Below are 24,563 nucleotides of genomic sequence, written 5' to 3'. Positions count from 1 at the left end.
AAAACGGAATGAACACCCTTCTTAGGAGCCTACCAACCTTCTCTAATACAGACCACATTTTAGACCACAAATCCAATCCAGGCAAATATAAAATTACCAAAATATTATCTTGTATCTTACCAGACCACAGTGCAAAAAAGAAAAACCTATAATTAAGTAGCAAGGACCACACATGACACAGATACATAGAAACAGAACAGTACATTTTTGAATGACCTGCAGAGCTGTTGAAGAAATTGAAAGAACCTTAGAACCAAATGAAAATAAAAATACATTATTATGGTGATATTTTATTTGTATTCAAATGTTATTTGTATGTTAATAAAGTTGCCTGGGGGTCAGAGCTATTAGCAAGCCATAGGAAAGCAGGGCAGTGGTGGCGTCTGTTTGTAATCCCAGCACTTGGTAGGTAGAGCTAGGTAAGTCTCTGTGTGTTCATGGAATAGCCAGTATTGGATACACATGCCTTTAATCTCAATAACAACCATAGAAAACCTGGAGGTCTATACAGACAGGCCGTGATGAGGCGGTCATGTGGTTGGGTTTACAACCAATGAGAAGGCAGAACAGAAACACTATAAAAAGACAGACACAAAGGAAGTGGTTCTGGTTCGGAGAGGTAGGACCATCGCAGGAGGAAGGGTAAGGTTTTAGCTCCTAGCTCTGACCTCTTGACTTTCTTCTTTGCATTGGTTCTGTGTTTCTTATTTAATAAGATGGTTGGTTACATCTACACATTATATCAAAACTAAAGCAGTTTTATGAGGAGAAAAATATAGTTTTGAGTACTTTCTAAAACCAGAACAAGGGGCTGGAGAGGTGGTTCAGAGGTTAAGAGCACTGGCTGCTCCTCCAAGGGTCCTGAGTTCAATTCCCAGCCACCACATGGAGGCTCACAACCATCTATAATTTGGTCTGGTGCCCTCTTCTGGTATGTAGGCAGAACACTGTGTACATAATAAATAAATCTTTAGAAAAAAACCAGAATAATCTAGAGTAAATAACTTAAGGATGTACCTCAAGTTCCTAAAAACAAGAACAGTCTAAACTCTAAAATAGTAGATGGCAATAAATAATAAAGGCAGAAGATAAGGAAACAGAGATGAAAAGAATACTATATAGAACCAATAAAAAAAAGATTGACAAATTCCTGCCCAATTTGTCAAAAGAGAGAAAAGACCCAAACTGAAAATTTAGAGAAAAAAATTATATAAAATACAAAAAGTCATTAAAGGGTACATTGACAATTTATACACTTCCCCAAACTAAGGAATATAGAAGAAACGGATAAATCTGTAGAAAAATTATCTACCAAAATACAAACAAGAAGTTATAAAGAACTTAAACAGAACCATAATAATAACTGTGGATCAATTTCTCTGATGAATATTGATCCAAGTAGTCTCAATAAAATTCCTACAAGCTGAAATAAAGAACATATTAAGAAAATCAAGTTGGTTTCACACCAGGGAGGATTAAATAAACAAGTGTAATTCAGAACATAGGTAGGCTTAGAAATAGAAACCACATAATTATATTAATCAATGAAAAAAAAAGGTCTTAGATAAAGTCCATCATCCCTTCACGATAAAAACCTCAAAGTAACTAGGAACAGAAGATAAGATAATCTCAAGATAATAAAGGCAGTATACAACAAGTATCAGTGTTATACTAATTGGGGGAAACTTGGATCATTTCCTCTGAAAGCTACAAATAAAAAAGAATGCACATACCTTCCATTGTTATAAAATACAAAGTCTTAGCTAGAGCATTAAGACAAGAAAATTAGAGAAAGAGGATACAAACAGAAAGGAGAGAAGGTGGATTACTGCTATCTGCAGACAGCACAACCTTATACTTAATAGACCCTAACAATTCACCAGCAAACTATAAGCTCTGTCAACACTTTCAGCAGAGTAGCAAGATATAAAAATTGAAACACAAAAATAGTACCCTTTGTATATATCAATAGTAAACTCACTGGGAATAAAGTTAGGGAGAAATCCCATTCATAATAGCTTTTTTAAAAACAGTTGGGAATAGGCCTAATCATGAAAGTAAAAGACCTACAATGAAAATTTATGAAACTAAAGAAAGAAATTGAGAAAGACACTAGAAAATGGAACGACCTCCTGTTCTTTTGGGTAGGCAGAATATTATATACATATTACTCAAAGCAATGTACATATTCAAAGCAATTTCTGACAAAATGACAATGACATTCTTGAATAAGAATAAGAAAAGACAATCTTAAATCTCATATGGAAGCACAATACTCCTAATAACTAATGTAATTCTTAGCAGAAAGAATAATGCAGGGTATGTCACAGTATCCAATCTCAAACTGTATGACATAGTTATGGAACAGAAACAGCAGAGCACTGTCATGAAACCAGGTGTGTAGCCCATTAGTGGGCTAGAATAGATGATCTAGGAATAGAGCCTTAGAGTCACAGTCATATCATTTTGGAAAAGCTGTCTGAAATATAAACTGGAGGCCAAACAGCCTCCTTTACAAATGGTTCTGAGGAAATGATTAACATGTAAAAGGACACAACTAGATCTCTATTTCTCACCCTCCACAGAATCAATTCAAAATGATTCAAAGATATTAATGTGAGACAATAAACTTTACACTGTTCCAAGAAAATCTAAGAAAACACCTGAAGATACAGGAATAGGCAAGCAGTTTTGGAAAAGGACTCTAATACATCGGAAATAGTTCTAAAAATTGACAAATGAGAGATTACATGAAATTAAAACATCTTTGGCACTATAAAAGAAACATTAGAATAAAGCGTCAGTCTACTGAATGGGGGAAAAAATCTGCCTATTACTCATAAAACAAGTCATTGATTTCTAGGATATATATAAATATATATCTACAAAAATGGAACAGATAAAAACAAAGCACCTAAACCAGTTAATGGTCCAATGAACTGAACAGACTATTCTTAAATGAAGAAATACAAATGGGCAATAAATACTTGGAAAAGTGTTCCAAGTCATCAAGGAGACACAAGACTATTTTGAAATTCCATTTCAACCCAGTCAGATGGCCATGATCATGAAAACAAATGACATCAAATGCAGGAGAGGAGGGTGTGTGAGGAGAACCCTTATCATTGCTAGTGGGAACCTGTACAGCCACTATGGAAATAAGTATGGAGGCGCCTCAAAAAATTAAACATTGAATGACCATTTCAATCTCCTATGTGATTCTTACGTATATATTTGAAGGATGCCAAGTTAACATAGACAGAAATACCTTACCTACACATCCACATTTATTGCTGTACTATTTATAATTGCCTGAAATAGAACCAGCCTAGATGCTCATCAACAAGAAATGGATAAAGGAAGCATGATACATATTCACAGTAGAATTTTATGATCCTGTAAGTAAAAATAATATCACAACATTTGTTAGGAAAAGAGGTGCAACTGAAATCTTTGTTAAGTGAACTAAGTTGAACTCAAGCCTAATACCACACTTTCTCTCATGTGCAGGACTTGTATAAATTCGTATCTCATGACACCAATTTCCCTTCTGTACACTGAATGTGTGCTGCTCTCACTGGTTGATGGTAAAAGTTGACTTGGCCTATAGGCAGGCAGAATAATCCTGGGTGGGAAAGCAAATGGAGATACAGGGAGAAGGAAGGGAGGAGTCAGCAGACTCAAATCCAGTCACCCAAAGAACAAGGTATCAGAGAACAGGTAAGCCACAGGCTACGTGGCAATGCATAGATGAATAGAAATGAGTTAATCTAAGTATAAGAGCTAGTCAGTAGTTGGCCTGAGCTAATGGCTAAGCAGTTTTAATTAACATAAGCCTCTGTGTGTTTACTTGGGTCTGAGCGGCTGTAGACTGGGTGGGACACAGGAAAACTTCAGCTACAAATGGTGCCCACTGTGGAGCAAGTGTTTCCACCTAAAACCTGAGAAAGCTTTAAGAAAAAAAAAAAGATTCTAAAACAGAGCTAAACACAGCTTCTTAGTTGTGTCTCTCAGGCAAGCCGTGAGCTACATTATGGCGGTTTTGCAGCAGTGTGTGGGCTTGACCTGCAGCATGATGTATTCCCGTGGTACACAGAGGCCTCTCCAAGCCACACATTATGCTAAGTGGTGGATTTAGCCTTTGCTAGTACAGGCAAGAAGGGGGGGGCGGTTCTGGGCTACACGCTGCTCGATGGAAGCATAGACCCACTGCTTACCAGAGTTGGTGGTGAGCCTGGTTCCTAGAGCTGGCTGTAAACATAGTTCTGTCATGTTGGGAAGCTGAGGTGGGTGGAGCCAGCAGCCTCAGCTGCCATTTCATTCCTAGTCATACTGCAGTTTAAAGCAATAGATACACAATAAAACAGATTCAGATGAAATAGTTTACAATCTGTGTAAAAATGCATGTAGGCTTGGAAGAGAGAGAAAAAGGAATATATGCAGTTATATAAAGGAATAGATAGTTTTAAAATAGAAAATCTTTAAAGAGACAGTAAAGGAAGTAAGTATAAAAAATAAGCCATATAAAGATGGATATTGCATAGAGAGTCTGGATTATGTTGTCTTTGGAAAGAGACATTTGATTGTAAAAATTGCTGAGTTAAATCAATATGTATATATTAGAGGTATCTCAATTTCAAAATGTATGTCTAAGGATATGTTGCTTTGGGAAAGAGATTCTGCTTTTGTTTCCACAGAAGATAAAAACCTGTGGGCTGCTTCCAGGCTAATATGGTTTGACCAGTCAAGACCCCCTGAAAGGTCTCTGATGTCATCATGGTCCAGATGATCCAACATCCAGAACTGTCTCAAGGCAACTGGCTCAGACAAAGCAGTCTCACCGACTACTCCAGTCAGGACTTGACCATTATCTTGAATTTTCTCAGGATCCCATATGACTACCTATCAGTGCCCCCTATCAACAGGAAGTAGCCTAGAACACTATGCCCACATTCCCAAATAATGGATTATGGATGTTTGTCTTTGTTTAGGTTGTTGGTCACAAATTGTTATTGGTCATAGTCATTATCTTTCTAAAAGAAGAAAGGGGGATATGGTGTGGAAATATAGGATATAGATATGATAGGATAAAAGGGTGAATTGTTGAACCTACTTTTAAAGAGCAACTTGTTTAAAATGTTTTACATTGCTATGAATTTTAGTTTATTGATACAAATTTAAAGTTAATTTTGTTATACTGTATATATATTTCTACTTATATTTAAAGTATTTTGTTTGTGCAACTCATTTGAAACTGTAGTGTATAGTTGAGAAATACAAATTAATAATTAGTCATCCATGATAATCAAACTTATAGTCATGTTAGTTAAGTTTTCTAGATATATATAGATATATTTCAATTAGTTAGTTAATCTTCAAACACTTCAAAGACCCACAGAATATGGGATTTTAATGTTTAATGGCATTTTAAATGTTTTAAAAAACTTAGACTTTCCTGGACAATGAGACATGTCTGCTCCTGGCAGCACTGATTTACTTCAAAGAAAGATGGGCATCAAAGACACTCCATATGGAATTTATTTTTTTCTTGGCAAAAATAGCCATTTGGGCAGAAACTGTTCTTGCCTGGACTGCTTGACAAAATGTTGTATCGACTGAACATACAGGACCCATAGGCAGGTGATCACTGAATTTTGCAACGTGAGATGGTCCTTCAAGTTCCTGCTTCACAGAGGAAACTGCCAGACATTCTAGAGCACACAGAGAAAAGCGACTGAGAGACTCTAGACCTATAGGCTGAAGATGGATGCCCCAACATTGCAGAAGAACTTTGGGTGACTGTCCAGGCAGCTGTCTTTGACATTCTAGATTTTTGGAAGTTGCTTACAATGTACTTCCTGTTTACTTAGGTAATATTATATCCTTCTGAAGTCTTTGATATAGTTGAAGACTAGATAGTTATAATTATGGTTTTCCTTGGTTATGATAAGAGATAAGGTAGATATGAAACTTTAGACTCACAAATATAAGATAGATATTTTCTTTAAATTCACAAAATACAAATAGACTAGATAGTTTAACTGTAATTCTCTTTTAAATTTATTTATTTTTATTTCACATGCATTCATGTTTTGCCTGCATGTATGTGTGTGTGAAGGTGTCAGATCCCCTGGAACTGGAGTTACAGGCAGTTATGAGTTGCCATGTGGGTGCTGGGAATTGAACCTGGTTCCTCTGGAAGAGTAGCCAGCACTCTTAACCACTGAGCCATCTCTCCAGTCCATAACTGTAATTCTTGTTTGTTATATGTAATTTTACTATGTTAAAGTTAAAACCACCAGAGCCTGCAACTAGTTGACAGGAGTTAGCCATAGAGAGTATGAGGGAGCCAGACAGACAGACAGGAAGTAGTAGGGAGATTTGGAGTATTGGCAGTCTTTTGGGTTTGGAACAGCTGGAGAGATACTCTTGCTGGGTCACTAGCCAAAGAGGAAGGTCAGTCAGTTGGTTGCTTTTAGGCTTCTCTGAGCTAGCAGGTTTTCACCCCATCATCTGACTCCCAAGTCTTTATTGGTAAATAGAATGATAGAGACTTAGTTAAAACCTGTGGCAGAACCGATGTCAGAAGGACAGGAAGTCCCACCAAAGCCTGAGTAGAGGGGCACTGGCTGCAGAGCTGCAGACAGCAGCTAAAAATAGCCCTAGATTCAGGTGCAGCTGCCAAGCTGACAGACAGTAAAACAACAGGGGTTTCCTGGCTGTATCCTTAAAGATAACCTCTCCCCTGGCTTCCCATTCCCGGCTTCACTTCCCCCATCCTTTCCCCTTTCATTTCCTTGTGCCTCTGTACCCTTAGATAACGTTCCACCCCAGGTTGCATGATGTTTCTCTGCTTTCTCAGGTATTGATCCACTCACTGAGTTCACAACTAGTTGGGTCTCTGCAGAACCCTCCTGAGCCTTCCTCGGGAATATGGGAAGAAAATTAGGGGAACTCCTGCTTACATTTGTGCTCATAGGATAGCCTGGACCTCAGTCTCCATAGTGAAAATGCACTTCTACCCTGAACCTTGTCACTCAGAGCCTCCAGTTTTTTTTTTTGTTGTTGTTTGTTTGTTTGTTTGTTTGTTTTTAAGACGAAACCAAACAACCAACAAAAATAACCCAGGGAACTGGGGGGATGGGTTTGTCTCCAATGGAACTTTCTGACCATGAAGGCCTGACCCCACAGGACTGAAGGAGGTCATGAAAGACACACAGGTGGATTCTTGTGCTTATTTCTCTCATTCTTTTGTGCTTCAACTGTGTTATTAGTGTGTCAGGTCCAAAAGAAACTGGGGACAAATGGCTGACTGTGGTACCTATTAACACACCAAAGAACATGCTGGCCTCTAGGCTCTCTCAGCATTGCGAATACCTGTTATAGAGTCCATGACTCCTCTTAGCTCTTCTCACCCCAACCCCTTACCCTAAACTTCTCCAGCTCATGGCCTTCCCTTTCCCCAGCTTCTCATCCCTATAGGACCCTGCCGATTTGGACATGTGCCTTCTTTTTGTTGTCTTGATTCTCTCTCCCTTTTTTTGTCTCCCTTTTATTTATTATTATGTATACAGTGTTCTACCTGCATGTACCCCTGCGTGCCAGAAGAGGACACCAGATCTCATTACAGATGGTTGTGAGCCACCATGTGTTTGCTGGGAATTGAACTCAGGACTTCTGGAAGAACAGCCAGTGCTCTTAACCACTGAGCCATCTCTCCGGCCCCTGTCTTGGTTTTCTTCTCTCTTGGTTCTTGGACCTCTCTCATGGCGCTCCCCCCACCCCCACCCCCACCCCACCCCCCCGCCCCCAGTTCAGTATACTGGTCATGTTTAGTCTACTATTTTCTCTCCCTTCTCTGGACTCTTCCAGATACCTCTGGCTGTACATATATACAATAAAAAACTTTTCCTTGCCAGGTGGTAGAGGCGCATGCCTTTAATCCCAGCACTCAGGAGGCAGAGCCAGGCGGATCTCTGTGAGTTCAAGGCCAGCCTGGTCTACAGAGTGAGATACAGGAAACCCTGTCCAAAAAAAAAAAAAAAAAAAAAAAAAAAACTTTTCCTCAACCATACCTTGAAGATACCGTCTCCTTATTTTGTATACGTGAAGACCATCTTTCTTGACAGAGAATTTGCCTTGGTCTGGGCTTCAGAATAGGGAAGTAGTTATGCTAAATTCAGAGACGTGAAAGAGCCAAGCAGAGTCAGAACTCCCCCATGTCACTTCCAAGGAAGCAGCAAAAAGCCCAGCAAATTCTCAGGTTCCTCCTCTGGGGGAAGCAGTTGACCTCAGTACTTTCTTTTGAAACTTACTTACCTTGTCTTGAGCTTGCATCACCCTGGCTCTTCATCAGCTGGGATGATCTGGGGTTCTGTCCTCTTGTTTCCTATCACAACTGTTGCTTGGTCAGAATGGAAAAGAGTCCCAACTGTTTTAAGTCATCTCAGCCAAATCCTAGACATTAAGGAATAAATACCAGTTAGCCCTATTGGGTCCTGACCAATGTCAGGGTCGTGAGAAACACACACACACACACACACACACACACACACACACACACACACACACACACACATACACAACCACATGGTTACTATTTTAAGCCTTGAGTATTGAGAGGCTGGCTTATTACAAGCATAGATAGTTGGACATGGGAGTACTTTTACAAGTTCAACGAAAATACACAAGGATATACACACTAATAATCAAAACACTGACAGCAAAAAAAATGTACAAAAGGATGAAGTTCTTAATTCATTATTAAGCACAAAGAAAAGCCTAGTCAGGCCATGTTTTTCTTTCATGTTTGTGTTGCTGGGGATTGAACCTGGGCAAGCTGCTAACCAGCTGCCCTACAGCTATTATAAATACCAGACCCTGAGCCTAAGGACTTTTTAAATATGGAAATATTGGCAAATCTCTTTCCATCATTTCTCTTTCCAATCAGTCTGCCTCACTTAATTCACAATAGATAAATTTCAGAGCTTCAGAACTATTGCACAGCTCAGACTACAACTGCCTTAGTTTGTAATTCGGGAAATATCTCTATATTTGAACCTACTAGAGTTCTAATCATTCCATTCAATAGATCCTTGTACTGTGTATGGCATGCTATAGTTTTTCCTGGACTGAAAACTCTTTGTAGGCTGGAAAGTCTACACAACAGTCCTGATACATTGTTCCTTAGTCTACATTTATGGAGTAATATAATGAATGTATGGTTTTCAGTTTCCACCTAGTATGGTTGACCTGCTCAGAGTGTATTGGGGTAGGCTCTATTCTACACAAAATTCTACACATACATGTAGTGGTAGTGAATGATACTTTACATGCCCTTGTATGTTCTTCTTGGTCAGCTGCATGCCTCCTACCCTCACTTCCCTCTGTGTACTACTCTGCCTCTAGACCTTTTACACTTTATTTGATATACAAAATTCCGTTTTTATTTTCTTCTTTTTTTTGGTTTAGTGGTGATGGTGAAATTTTTTCTTTTTCTCTTTCATCTAGCCTTAAAATGTAATTAATTGGAAACCCTCCAAAATAAGTTAAATAAAGCAACAAAATTCTTTTAAAAATTTTTAAAACATCTCATTTTTGGATTAATATTTCAGAAATATAAAATCTAAATATAGTTGGACCCTTATTTTGAAGTAAGCTTTTCACTTATTCAACAAAGATCAACTATTTGCTTTTCTTGGGTCCAGACTTGGGAAATAGGTAGAGGAGTAAGTAATAAGAGATGCAGAAGATACCCTTGACCACAGAAGACTTTATTGAAATTCGTAAGCTGCATTCTTCCATTGCTTTGTCAGAAATTCTGAGCATCATAGGAGTGTGTGTGTGTGTGTGTGTGTGTGTGTGTGTGTGTGTGTGTGTGTGTGTGTGTGTACAATCTTCCTATTGTTTCAGTGGTCCTTAGGATGCCCAAATCTGATTAGAAGCCAGAAAGCAGTTTTCCCATGGCCTTGTGATTCTGTGGGCTAACAGAAATAGTCACAGAGGAATTTTGCATGGCAAAATTTAATAGAAGTATGGTGGCCCTTTAACCATGAATTCTTCTGTTCTGTATGGATACTCCAAAAAGAAGATTCTATGTTAAGTAGATGTGAGGAGATAGCCCAGGGAGCCAGAAGAAACTGGCAAGCTGCGAGAGAGTAATTCAGGACTGATCCTTGGGAGGAAGGAAGAGAAGCATGGAAAGCAGTAGGCTCGGGCTTGGAGAGCTCTCAAGAAGAAGATTAATATAATCGACCTGTTGTGGAAAGTTGTGCAACCATTTGTACAGGAGGGTGGCTTCACAGTTGCTGTCACTGGCTGAGACTGTGGGACCTGTGGCCTCTAGTGCAAAGTTGGAGGTACATTTAAAACAGATGAGCTGGGGCTTTGAATCAACAACTCTCATGTATTTCCATGGCTACCACATGTCTCTCTATTTCCAAGCACCCTAAGCAGCCCCTCTCCCCTCCTCCTCAACTCTATGGTAACGGATCGTAAATACAAGTTGCAAATGAATTTGTCTTCCACGTTTGCAGTTGTTCATAGGAATTTGATGCAAAGAATCAAAACCACAGACAGTATGTATAGAAGGAGGGTAAAGACACATTTGACTTTTCCACGGATATGAACTGTCTCTATTTCCTCACACTGGCTCTTCAGTGTGAAGCCGTCAGAAGCATGGCCCCTCATCTTCATGCATTCAGCAGCTGCCTTCACTGCTACATACTCAGGTGAGGAGACTTAAGCTCCAACCCAAAGTCGGCAATATCACTTTAGCCACTGATTTCACCATCTCTACCAAGCTTCTCTCCAAATTGCTACCAAAGTTCTGTACTCACTGGGTCAGGAGATGACTGAGAAGCCAAATCATCACTAATTCTTAAAAGAATGAAGAGCGGCACCACAAAGCACCCAATCTCACCAGACACGGTGACAGGAGCGCATTATCTAGGTCATCTCCTTTGGTTTCACCTCAGCCCCCTAAAGTCAGTCTAGATGGCTTCCTTTTCCACAGTTCAGGCCACAGGAAGAAGGACTTGTCTACAACTGAGACCAGGCATTGTGACTCTAAGATCATTGCTCCTTCTAATTTCTCCCATGATTACTGACCCAGATACAGGGAAATGTATATGATTTAAGAATATGTATTAAGGACTAGAAAGGTGGTTCAGAAGTTAAGAGCACTTGCTGCTATTTCAGGGGATCCCAGGTTCAGATCCCAGCACCCATACCAGCCTCCTGTAACTCCAGTGCTAAGGGGTCCAACACCCTCTTCTGGCTTCCATGGGTACTGCATGCACATGCTGCATATACATAAACTCAGGCACAGGCGTGAAACAAAAGGAGATGCATACTTAAAAAAGAATATTGCGGAGTTGGGCTTAAAGCCAGATTGTTTCCTATCAGAAATTATAAATATGAGAAGAAAGAAGCTAGCTTTTTTTCCCTCCTTTCAACCTAGTATATCTACATCTCAAGGGTAATATTCCCAGAGCAACTCAGAAGGGCCTCTAGTTCCCAGGAACTTATGGGGATCTGACTTCTCCACCTCCTCTCATTTTTGATGCTTTACTGAATCATAAAAGGAAAAGGAAATGGTGTTGCTCTCAAACATTTTCCTCCTTCACAGTCTGAGCTTTTGCTTTCACATGTAGCCTACACAGGGACCTATGTAAAGAGAATTCCAGGAGCCTCCAAATAAGATTAGCCCTCCGGCACCAGAACCTGTCTTTGCCTTAGTTGCCTCCTTGGCCTCCGGGTGGACAGCTCCAGTCAGCTCTGCCAGGCAAGATGACTGACTGTGAGTTCATGTTTATCCACTCTGGCTGAGGACTATCTTCAGTACGTCCTGCAGGTACCCGCTTTAGAATTGGCTCCAAGCAAAACATCCAGAGTGCTACAAAGAGTTGCTTTCTCAGTTCAAAAAAAAGTTGAAAAGAACCTGAAATTATCCTTGGATGATTTTGATGTGGGATCCATAGATTCCACCAGAACTATATTTAATCAAGTGATGGAAAAAGAATTTGAAGACGGCATCATTAACTGGGGAAGGACTGTGACTGTATTTGCCTTTGGGGATGTTCTCAAAAAAAAAAAAAAAAAAAAAAACCCAAGAGCAGATTGGCTTGGATGTGAATGCTTACAAGCAAGTTTCCAGTTTTGTGGCTGAATTCATAATGAGCAACACAGGAGAATGGATACGGCAGAATGGAGGCTGGGTATGTGTGATGACATTCCTTTTACATTTCTCTACTGCAAAGTTGGAATGGAGAGTTTCCTTACTAATTAAAACAAACAAGAAAATAACAACTAAAAGATTTCAGTCTGTTTCTAGATCTTATTTTAGATACTTTTAATTAAAAGTAAAGAAAGCAGAACTCTCCTGGGTCATTTCCAATGGACCCTACAACTCTACGGTCAGCAAACATTGGTCTGCCCAGCTTTTCTTCTCGCTTGGGAACTAGTCTTGAGGTCTGGGACTGGAAGCAGCAGCTTTTGACTGCATCTTCCGGATCAGCAGTGCAGACCCTCAAGTGTCGCCTTTTGCTAGGATTCTCATGACTATGGAGAATTGGGACAGAAAGAGCTGGGATTAGATCTTCTCATTTGTACTTTGCGGTGTTGTAACAGTAACCTGCCCAGTTTTGTGCATTCCTTACTTACACATTGACCTTTCCCATTTTCTAATATATAAATTGTGGGCTATTGAAGTTTCATGATACAAATAAATGATGTACTGCCTCACTGGAAGGAACCTTTTTAAAGGATATTCAAATATAAAAATTTGCTTTTTTTAAAAAAAAAAAAAAAAACAGTATCTCAAAAATCCAGGACTATGCCAAGAATTTTTGGAGCTCAGGTTATCCAGAAGCCTTGCCCAGCTAGATTTAGATGCTTCACTTTGTGTCTCAATATGCTTAACACAGAGCTGAAAAACATTTCTGTCCCCATGTAGTCTCTCTCCCATCCCCAGCCTTTATCTCCCTCAAGCAATGTCCACTGTTACTATTGTATATACAAAGCATGTTTATTGAACACACCCAAAGAAAATACTTGTAGCATCTCCCATTCTCATTTGGAGGAGAGATTTCACCATTTTGCCCAGGCTGGCCTCCAACTTCCAGAGTATAGTGATGCTACTACCCTCAGCCTTCCACAGATCTGGGGCTCTGGATGTACACTACCATGCTTGGCTAGAAAGACGCCCCTTCAGCCCTTTGTCACCAGGGATCAAACCTAGAGCCTAACACAATCTGAACCCATGTTCTATCACAGCACTGTACCCTCAGCCTCATGGTAGTCTTTCTGAAAAATGCTTTACAAATTAGTATCTGGGCTAGACATGGCAGTGCACATCTGTAATTCCTGAACTCAGAAACAAAAGATAAGAGGACCAAAAGTTCAGAGTCATCTTCAACTACACAGCAAGTCAGTAGAAGGCCAGATCTGGTCATATGAAGGTCTGTTTGATCTGTCCACCCTAAATAATACATAGACTTATCCTGTAACTGTTTTTTCAACCCAGTACTTAAAATAGTATTTTAAAGAATACCTTAGGGACTGGGGAGTAGATCAATTATGGAGCTCCTGCGTTGCATGAACAAGGCCCCTAATTCAATCACTAGCACCACAAATAAACAAAATTAAAAGAGTTCTTAATATGTTCTGCTGAATGCACATGCTGTCCAAGAGCTGTTTATTTGGGCTATTTCCAGAGTTTTCTGTCATAAGCAATGTTTCTTTGAATATACCAATATGAATCCTCTCCTGTGTATAGGTGTTTTCTAGAGTGGATATTTGGTCCTAGAGTTATTTGCTCGTGGTTTATATCCATTTTGAAATTACTAGATTTTTCTGCTCCATAGTGGTTCTCCCAAATTATAATCCTGTCAGCAGCGTGTTAGAGTAGCCATCATTTCCTTGGCACAAGGAGGTCCTAGTAATCTATTACAATTTCTCCACTTTGTTAATACATATACTTAGTATCTTATGTTAATTAATTTTGCCCTAGGTTACTAGTATAGTTAAAGTTCTCTTAATGCTGAGCTCAAGTTCATGTTCATTGACTAATTCTTACTGAAAGATTTGCCTGCTTGTTTCTTTTGCCTGGTTTCCAATTGTTTATTAACAAAGGAATTCCTTGAACAACCTGAATGCAAATTATTTTTATACGTGGCAGATTTCTTTTAGTTTGTTGATTATCTTCTAAAGCTGTAGATGTCTTCAGCAATTACAAGTGTTTGGAATTTGATGCAATTGACTTGATTGAACACAGACTTTGTTCCACTTCTGCTTTGGTGAGTCTGTTTGCTAGGTCACACTGTAAAGCAGTCCTCCTTTTTGATTGCTTTCAACTACCTGTAGCTCTTCCTTCTAACATGCCTGGATTTGGCTCTAGGTGAAACATGCCAGATGTTTGGTTATGTTTCTCCTGGTTGGCTGTAGGAAGGACTCAGAAAAATCTCTGCTGCACTGTGTGCAAATAAACAGCTCTTGGACAGCATGTGCATTCAGCAGAACATATTAAGAACTCTTTTAATTTTTGTTTATTTATGGGGCTATGGACTGATTTTTAAAGGCCTTGTTCATGCAACACAGGAGCTCCACAATTGATCTACTTCCCCAGTCCCTAAAGTGTTCTTTAAAATACTATTTTAAGTACCCTGGGTTGAAAAACATAGTTACAGATAAGTGAAGGCAGGTGTCTTCTAGCACAGAAGCCACAAATGAGCCTGTAGAGAATAGTCTTACAAGCTCTATAGGTTTACTCTATGTTGCCATCGTCTAGCACAATATGTGTAAGACACAGAATATGTGTTGCTTAAATACATGTTAATATAATATATTGTGTGGATTCGTAGAATTAAAAATGAATCAAGGGTATGGAATGGTCTCTTAGAATTTCTAGAAATGCATTCGCCTGGGAATCATAGAGATATTAGCATGTACACAGTAGGAAAAACTTATCCTAATGGAGATATAATAGGACATCTCATGCAATACACACACCTTCCCCCTCCCCCCACACCTTCACCCTTCATAAAGTTTCTATGTGGGTTCTCAGATCTCTTCTTTTACACCTGGGAGCTTATGCTGTAGATATATCAGAAGTGCTCCTTAAGATCATTGTAAAGCCATCTCAATACCATTTTCCAGCCAACAGAAATCACTTATTCTGCTGATGGCAAATAGTTCTATAGTGAGCCAATACACACAGGCATCGCAATCTCTTTTTTGTTTGCTTGTTTTTTTCCCCACAGTGCCATTGACAAATCTGCTTCAATGAATGAGTTTACTTTTGTAGAATGATTCATTTTATAGAAAATGCCCATGTGTTTGCTAGCAGTCAGGGGACCCAGTAGAAAGGGGAAATAGGAATTTTACAATTTTTTCCTTTTTACTTTTCTGAAAGAGAAAACTCTAAAATGATCATAAACATGCAAGCTATAGTCTTGTTACACTTGAAATATGCCTGAAACTTTATGGGAAGTTTTGGATCAAGATATGATAAAGAAGTACAGCACAGATATTAGGAACACCAGCTCCAATTCAAACAGGGCTGGCTTTATTTCAGGGCTCAGTGCTTATCATCTACGTGAATGGGACAACTTATATACCTTCTCTGTACTTCATTTCCTTGTCTGTAAAAATAGGCCATACTACAATCTATCTGCTGGGACTGGTATAAGGATCACATGAGTTACTCACATACAATGCTTCCAGAGCAATTCCTACAAATCTGCACTCAGTACAATTTCAAGACTATTGTTACTACTGATAAATACTCATGTTAATAACATTAATATCGCATAGCTTCTATTTAGCAAATCCAAGGATATCTAGACTCCAAAAGTTATATGGTCCACTTCAGTTAGATATTAGTCACCATAAACCTCAGGTACACTCAAGTAAAAACCATGAGACTGAGCATTAATAATGGGATGCATAATCTCATTCCTTCTTTTTTAAAAACCAGATTGAATCCTTCCCCATCCCTCTCCTCCTCATTCTTTCATCCTTCCCTCTCCTCCCTCTCATCCTTCCTCTGTTTTTTCCTTCTCCTTCATATCTCCTTTAGTTTCCAGCCTGTCATCTCTGCTCTTCTTCAACTTCTACATTTACTATTATTTTCTCCAGTTCCCTCTACCAGTCTGAAGTGCAAAGCTGGACTCATTCTTGCCTGGCAGAAGATTTAATGTGATTTTTTTCAGCTATCATGAGCATTTGGGAGGAAAAGATAGTTCCTAGAGCCACTAGAGCACATTTTAGTAGCTAGTGTCTGCAGTCTCAGCTACATAGAAGCAAAGGATAGAGGAACATTGCACATCTCTGTATCCTTCATGCTTAGCATAGGGCCTACTGCACACAAGGTACCTGACACACAGCTACAGATCTCAGGAACCGACACTGACATCTGAGGCCTGAACTCCAAATTTCCCTGCTTATTAGAGGCATGACTTAGGTTAAGTTACCTAGGAGGCACTCCAAGATTCATGTTTCCTATGTAATATGTATAACAACACAATATAGCATAATGTAATAATAATTATATTAAGTCATGTAATAATATAGCATAAACAATAAAAATGAAGACAACAATACCTATATGCAAAGAACCAGAAAGCTTTCTGATAAAAGTACTTTGTGAGTATGAAAATAGAATTATTCAAGTATGGGGATTACATGGGAAATTCCAAGAAATTTATAGTTTTAAAAACTACTCTAAGGCCCGGCGGTGGTGGCGCACGCCTTTAATCCCAGCACTCGGGAGGCAGAGGCAGGCGGATCTCTGTGAGTTCGAGGCCAGCCTGGGCTACCAAGTGAGTTCCAGGAAAGGCGCAAAGCTACACAGAGAAACCCTGTCTTGAAAAACCAAAAAAAAAAAAAACTACTCTAAATACAAAAAGAAACTCCTTTTAGAAGTGGGGATACACTGAATTGGTCCCTTCCAAGTAACTAGAATAGGAAGAGTTAAACTAAGAGGTCCTCTCCTCTTCTCCTCCCCTCCCTCCCCTCCCGACTTCTTTCCTCTAACTCTAATGGCGTGGGTTAATTTGGTTGACAAAGCAAATCAGCAGAGTGGATACACAGATATGTAAAGATGACTGATTAACCATTCATCTCAGTAAAGGCATTTCCAAAGGTATAAATAGCCAAGACCTGTAAATGCTAAGCACATGCTCCACCATCGAGCTTTAGCCCATCTACCAAAACTGCTCTCCAATGAATCTCTAGAGGAGTGACTGTGGTATCCACTTATATCTTTAAAAAAAATCAGAGCTTTTAATTCTCTTTGGGTTATTGGCACAGTATGTGTCAGCCTGCTTTGTAATGCCATAATGGAATATTGCACAGAAAATGATAATAGAAACGAAGTTGCTAAGGGACTCTGAGAGGGCCAGCATCTAAGGGCACCAGCACTGAAGGGTACCAGTATTGAAGGACTGCATCTGGTGAGAGCCTTTTTGCTGCAGGAAGTGAGATAAGAAGGCAGGGACGGAGGGAGGGAAGGGAGGAGGGAGGGAAGATGACTAGAGGACTGAGCACATCTTTTGATAACAAATCCACCCCTTATGTAAGAGTCTCGATCTAGTAGTCATGGAGGGGATGCTCCCATGTGGAATCATTAGCAAACCAGGCAGCCACCAGTCAGGGGAAAGTGTCTGCATGTGGTGTGCAGAGTCAGCTGTGAGGCACGTGAGGTCATGTCCCAATAGAAAAAAAGACATTGCTCATTTCCCTTTATCCTCTTCTTAAAGATTCCAACTCTTTTTTTTTAAAGATTTATTTATTTATTATATATACAGTGTTCTATTTGCATGTATCCCTGCAGGCCAGAAGAGGGAGCCAGATCTCATTACAGATGGTTGTGAGCCACCATATGGGTGCTGGGAATTGAACTCAGGACCTATGGAAGAACAACCAGTGTTCTTAACCTCTGAGCCATCTCTCCAGCCCCAAGATTCCAACTCTTAATAATATCAAAATACAATTAAGACTCAACATGAGTTTTAGAAAATATAAACACAACATGCAAGCTTGGCATATTACTTATGCTTTAGCCGTTCTCAAAACCAGAGTAGCCCAATTTAGCAAATTTTCACTGCTCCCAGAAGTAATCAGATGTTGGCATTTCTTGTTTATTACCACATTACTGATGTGATAATGAATCCTTATTTGTATATTTATTTTATATTATTTTATATATATTAGCCTTAAGATTCAAATGGCACTATTTCCACTAAAGGAAATAGTTTTGAAAGAATCTGCTTGAAAAAGTATTTTTATAGGTATAAAAAAATTGATTGTATTATAATGTAAAGCTCTTTAATTGATGGTAAAGTGTTTTCCTATATATTATTAGCGATTTATGTCTCAGCGAACTTCTCTTTTTAGCTATTAAGGCCTGATTATTTTTTCTTACATTGGAATGAACTCTTTCCTGATAAATATATTTTCCTGGTTTGTGGTTCTTTAAATTTTAGTTTTTTATAGATTTATGACTGTTTCATACCTTCATTTAACTTTTTCTTTTACTGTCTTTGCCTTAGAAGTTGAAAATATTAGAAGTTAGCATGCTGCCCAGAAATGACTAGTTGTTCTATTAATAAAGGATCATTTTAGAGGCTATCACTGTACCTATCTGCCTCACAGCTGACTCTGCACACCACATGCAGACATTTTCCCCTGACTGATGGCTGCCTGGTTTGCTGATGATTCCACAACTACTAATTTCAAGATCTGCAGAAATTTCCAAAGTCTTCTGACTCTCGAGAAGCTAAACCTGATTCCCATTTTCTGGATTATTCCTATTATGGGATACCCATTTGGAGACATTGAAATGCTGGAACCTACAAGATGTTGAGCAAATGTTTACTACATGGATATAAAAAATATCAGGGGTGGTGGTACAGAGAGTGTGGTGGTATTCTAATTGTACTGAAATGTGATTTTGATTGTATGTTAATAAATAAAGTTGCCCCGGGGTCAGAGCTATTAGAGCCATAGACAGAGTGTGGCGGTGGTGGCACATGCCTTTAATCCCATAGATCTCTGTGTGTTCAGGGATACAGCCAACATTGGAGACATATGCCTTTAAGACCTAGGGGGCTGTACACTCAGACAGTGACGAGGCAGTCACGTGTTTCGGTTTACAACCAATGAGAAGGCAGGACAATAATACTATAAAAAAGATGTACAGACAGGATATAGCTCTCTTTCAGGAAGCTGGGACAGCAGAAGGAAGGGTGAGATTTTAGCTCTGAGCTCTGACCTCTCAGCTTTCTCTTTTACATTGTTTCTGTGTTTCTTATTTAATAAGACGGTTGGTTACATCTACATCTGGCGCCCAACGTGACAAGAATCCATTAAAAATCGCTTGGCTTGGCGGCAGGTCCGCTTTCCCGCAAGGGCGGCAGGCAGCGGCAGGCGGCGGCCGGCTTAATAGTCGGAGCAGCGGCCCCCTAGTCCTTGGCCTCAGGCCGGACTAACTGAGCTGCTTGCTTAAAGCCTGCTAGCTTAAAGCCGGTGCTACAAACAACTCAGACCTGCCCTGCCGAACAGGGCCCTGCCTGTAAAGCCAACGCACGTGGTCGGAGCTTAAGGAAGCCAGACCCAAGCCTTGACTCGGCACAAGAGGGAACACGTGGCTTTAGCCGGCTACGCTTTCTTGTGCGTTCTCTCTCTCTCTCTCTCTCTCTCTCTCTCTCTCTCTCTCTCTCTCTGTCTCTCTCTCTGGATTTACACCTGGGACACTAGGTGGCTGTTTTGAAAATCCCCTCGGATTTCTACTGTTCTACACAGATTTGGTAAGTCATAACATATCAGATATTTTAAAGGAAACTATCTAAAAGAGATTTTTTTCTACATTAAAAAATGGGTTTTATGTGTACATTGGAAGAAAATTGGTTTTTGTTCGAAATTTTAGGCAGTCTGACAATGGAACAACTATATAATATTAGTATTGGTGAAATTATGAAGCTTATCACTATGGTAATCCTCATTTCAATATTTAAAAAGATAGTCAATTTAAGTGCCAGGATAACAGCTTTAGAAGAACTTGTTAAACCTGTAAAAATTCAGACAGAAGAAATTAACAGTGAAGTTGTTTCAAGTCTGGATCATAAGGTTACAGAAAGAAAGCCTGTTTTCACACATTCACTCTTAATTTATCCTGTAACCATACAGCAGATGCCTGATCAAATGGCTACACAAAATATTTGGGCTCCAATTGAAATGTTGGATTTAAAAAGGTTTAAGGAGGCAATAGTATCTTATGGCATGCATTCCCCATATGTAAAGCAAATGTTAAACTCTTGAGCAACATATAATAGGATAGTACCACAGGACTGGCGGGACCTTGCACAAGGTGTTCTGGAACCCAGCCAGAGACTTCAATTTCTGACCTGGTTTAAGGAGGAGGCTAAAAACATAGAAAAACAATGGAGGGATAAAGGAATACAAGTTTGCCAGGATCAGCTTATTGGAGAAGGCCAATATGCTTCAGTACAAACACAATGTTTATATGATGTCCAAACCCTAATTTTATGTCGAACGGCAGCCTTGAATGCATGGGACAGAGTTGAGGAACCAGGAAAAAAATCTGAGTCATTTACAAAGGTGATGCAAGGCCCAAAAGAGTCTTTTACAGATTTTTTACAAAGACTGGCTTCAGCAGTAAAGAGAATGGTCACGGATTCAGAAGCTGGTAAGGCAATAATTGAATCTTTGGCCTTTGAGAATGCGAATGCAGCATGCAAAAGAATAATCAAGCCATTAAGGGCAAGATCTGAACCTATGGAAGATTGGATTAGAGAAACAATTAATGTTGAGGCTGATGAGCATGATGATACGTGGGTAGGAGAAGTAATTTCAAAAGGTTTGAGGAGTGTTAGATGTTTTGGATGTGGAAAGCAAGGACATTTGAAAAGGGACTGTAGACAGGTCATTCCCAGAAAAATGTTTCTTCAAGGAACAATGGCAACAGAATGCCCCCTTCCTTCTGGAGTATGCAGAAGGTGTGGTAAGGGAAAACACTGGACCAACGAATGTAGATCAACAAAGGACAGACAGGGTAATCCTTTGCCTCAGTCTTCGGGAAACTCCCAGAGGGGCCTCAGGCAGGCCCCCATTGCAAATCCAGTTCAAACCTTTCCTGAAGCCATAGAGGAAATCCCTGCTCTGAGCGATTAAATAACCAAATGCCTATTGGAATAAATCATGCTGGTCAGGATGATGAAACAGAGAGAATAGAAAATTCAGGAGAAAACATAAAGAAAATTTTTTGGCAAGCTTTTATTAATGAACAAAGACCAAAATTAACGATAAAAATAAATGGTGTTTTGTTGTCTGGTCTGGTAGACACAGGTGCGGACGTTACCATAATTGCACCAGAATTTTGGCATCCAACTTGGCCTCTTCAGGAGGTAAACGTTCAACTGTTAGGAATTGGGACATTATCTCAGGTGACACAGAGTGCAAGACGGCTCGAATGTATAGGTCCAGAAGGACAGAGAGGAAAATTAAAACCATATGTGGCTAACATAACTATGAACCTGTGGGGTCGAGACTTGTTGCAACAATGGAATACTCAGATTAACATCCCTCCAATCTCAGAAACAAATCATAAACTAGCACATGTTACTGAGAGAAATATTAGAAGATATTGTTCTAATGAGTGGTCACCAGCCATCCATATTATACAAGAACAGGGCACAATAACTGATGATCTTCCAAAGACACCAACAGTTTTACCTTTAAAATGGTTAACAGACAAGCCTGTATGGGTCCAACAATGGCCTTTAACAACAGAGAAACTCCAGGCTTTAGAAGAGCTGGTAGAAGAACAGTTAAATGCTCAGCATATTGAAAAATCAACCAGCCCTTGGAATTCTCCTGTATTTGTTATTAAAAAGAAATCTGGTAAATGGAGAATGGTAACAGACCTTAGAGCAATTAACAAAGTAATTCAGTCAATGGGCTCTCTACAATCTGGGATGCCTTTGCCTACTCTGTTACCAAAAGGATGGCCTCTCATAGTTATTGATTTAAAAGACTGTTTTTATTCAATACCCTTACAAGAAAAAGACAGAGAAAGATTTGCTTTTACAGTGCCTACTTATAATAATTCTCAACCGGTTAAAAGATTTCAATGGAGGGTCCTCCCACAGGGAATGTTGAATAGCCCAACTCTGTGCCAATACTTTGTACAACAGCCATTGGAAGTGATACGTAAAAAATTTCCTAAAACTATAATTTATCATTATATGGACGATATTTTACTAGCTGACTCAAATGCAGATACTTTAGAAATAATGTTTGAAGAAGTAAAGAAAATTTTGCCTTGCTGGGGATTACAAATTGCTCCTGAAAAGATACAAAGAGGAGATTCTATTAATTATTTAGGATATAAAATAGAGCTACAAAAAATTAGACCCCAAAAGGTGCAAATTCGGAGAGATAGGCTACAGACTCTTAATGACTTTCAAAGATTATTTGGAGATATTTCTCATCTACGAACTATTGTTGGGGTAAAAAATGATGAACTGACTAATTTGTTCAAAACCTTAGAAGGTGACAAGGACTTAAATAGTCCAAGAGAATTATCACCTGAAGCTGAGAAAGAATTAGCCTTGGTAGAAAAGAAAGTGCATGAAGGACACGTGGATCATATTGATCCAAAGCTGGATTGCATTTTGGTTATTTTACCTTCTAGGCGTTCTCCTACTGGAATATTAATGCAGAGGGAAGATATTATATTGGAATGGATATTTTTACCAAATAAACCAAATAAAAAATTAAAAACTTATGTGGAAAAAATCTCTGACTTGATTTACAAAGGAAAATTGAGACTTTGTCAATTAGCAGGCATAGACCCAGCAGAAATTGTCGTACCTTTAACTAAGGAGGACATTGAAAAATTATGGACAGAAAGTGAACCTTGGCAAAGAGCTTGCAGTAATTTTTTGGGAGAAATTAACAGCAAATATCCCAAAAGCAGTAGAATTGATCTTATAAAGAGAGCTGACTGGATCTTGCCTCAAATTGTACGGCAAAAACCCATATCTGGAGTTCGTACATTTTATACAGATGCCAATAAAGAAGAAAGGCAGGTTACAAATCAGAAAATTTAAGTAAAGTGGTTCAAAGTCCATATAATTCAGTTCAAAAATCAGAATTGTATGTTATTCTTGGTATTAATGGATTTTTCAGAACCTCTCAACATAGTAACTGACTCTCAGTATGCTGAAAGAGTGGTGTTACATATTGAGACTGCAGAATTTATCCCTGATGCTTCAGAATGAACTTCACTATTTATTCAATTACAAGATACAATCAGGAAAAGGAAACATCCTTTATATATAACTCACATTCGATCCCATACTGGTCTGCCAGGCCCTCTAGCACAAGGCAATGATGAGATTGATAAATTATTGATAGGAAATGTGCTGGAGGCCTCAGAATTTCATAAAAAACATCACGTCAATAGTAAAGGTTTAAAAAAGGATTTTTCCATAACCTGGCAACAAGCCAAAGAAATAGTAAAGAAATGTCCTACTTGTTCCTTCTACAATCAAACGCCATTACCAGCAGGATGTAACCCAAAGGGTACTCAGAGAAATGAAATCTGGCAGATGGACGTGTTTCACTTTGCAGAATTTGGAAAACTGAAATATGTACACCACACCATCGATACTTATTTAGGATTTCAATGGGCAACTGCTTTGAGTTCTGAAAAAGCTGATTCTGTAATCACTCATTTGCTAAAAGTCATGGCCATTATGGGTATACCTGCACAAATCAAAACTGACAATGCTCCATCATATGTCTCTGTTAAAATGAAACAGTTTTTTGCTTATTACAATATAAAGCATATTACAGGAATACCAAGGTCAAGCAGTTATAGAAAGATCAAACAGAACTCTAAAGGATATGCTAAATAAACAGAAATGGGTAACAAAAACTCCCAGAAAGAGACTGCATAATGCTCTTCTAACTTTGAATTTCTGAATGCCAATGAGAAAGGAACAACAGCTGCAGAGAGACATTGGATAATAGAAAAAACTACAGAATTAAATCAGCCTATATACTTTAAGGGTGTGCTGACCTCAGAATGGAAACCAGGGTATGTATTACGTTGGGGACGAGGTTTTGCTTTTGTTTCTACAGGAGAAGATAAGCTGTGGGTACCATCAAAATTGATAAAGGTTCGATTTGAACAATAGAGACCTCTTAATTAGAGGAGGTGATAGTTCATCAACCAGCATGAACATCCAATTTAAACTAACTTGTACCAGTAACACATGCCTTTTCATTTAATCAGATAATAATTTGCCAAGAAGGAACATCCCCAAAATTAGTCTTGGGGAAAGGTTTTTGTTTTTGTCTTTTAGGAGAATGAAGGGTAAGGAATCTGAAGAACACTGGACAAATGAGACAACTGAGGAAAAGGGACAAATCATCTATCCCAAGAAACAGAGTGAAACGGTGTATGGGTATATATTATCTAAAAAATTTTATGTCTTCCTAAATGTTTCTGCTTTTCTCTAAAGATTTAACACTAT

General features: G+C 39.0%; 1 pseudogene; it reads left to right on the top strand.

Annotated features, from left to right (window-relative positions):
* The first annotated feature begins 11,790 nt into the window (after positions 1-11,790).
* LOC143268211 (bcl-2-related protein A1-like) overlaps positions 11,791-24,563 on the top strand; it is a 282,316-nt pseudogene continuing 269,543 nt past the window's right edge.

The sequence above is a fragment of the Peromyscus maniculatus genome, chromosome 12 (assembly GCF_049852395.1).
Source record: "Peromyscus maniculatus bairdii isolate BWxNUB_F1_BW_parent chromosome 12, HU_Pman_BW_mat_3.1, whole genome shotgun sequence".
Taxonomy (NCBI): Eukaryota; Metazoa; Chordata; class Mammalia; order Rodentia; family Cricetidae; genus Peromyscus; species Peromyscus maniculatus.
The sequence above is the reverse complement of the archived record's forward strand: the minus strand, read 5'-3'. Positions and strand labels throughout refer to the sequence as shown.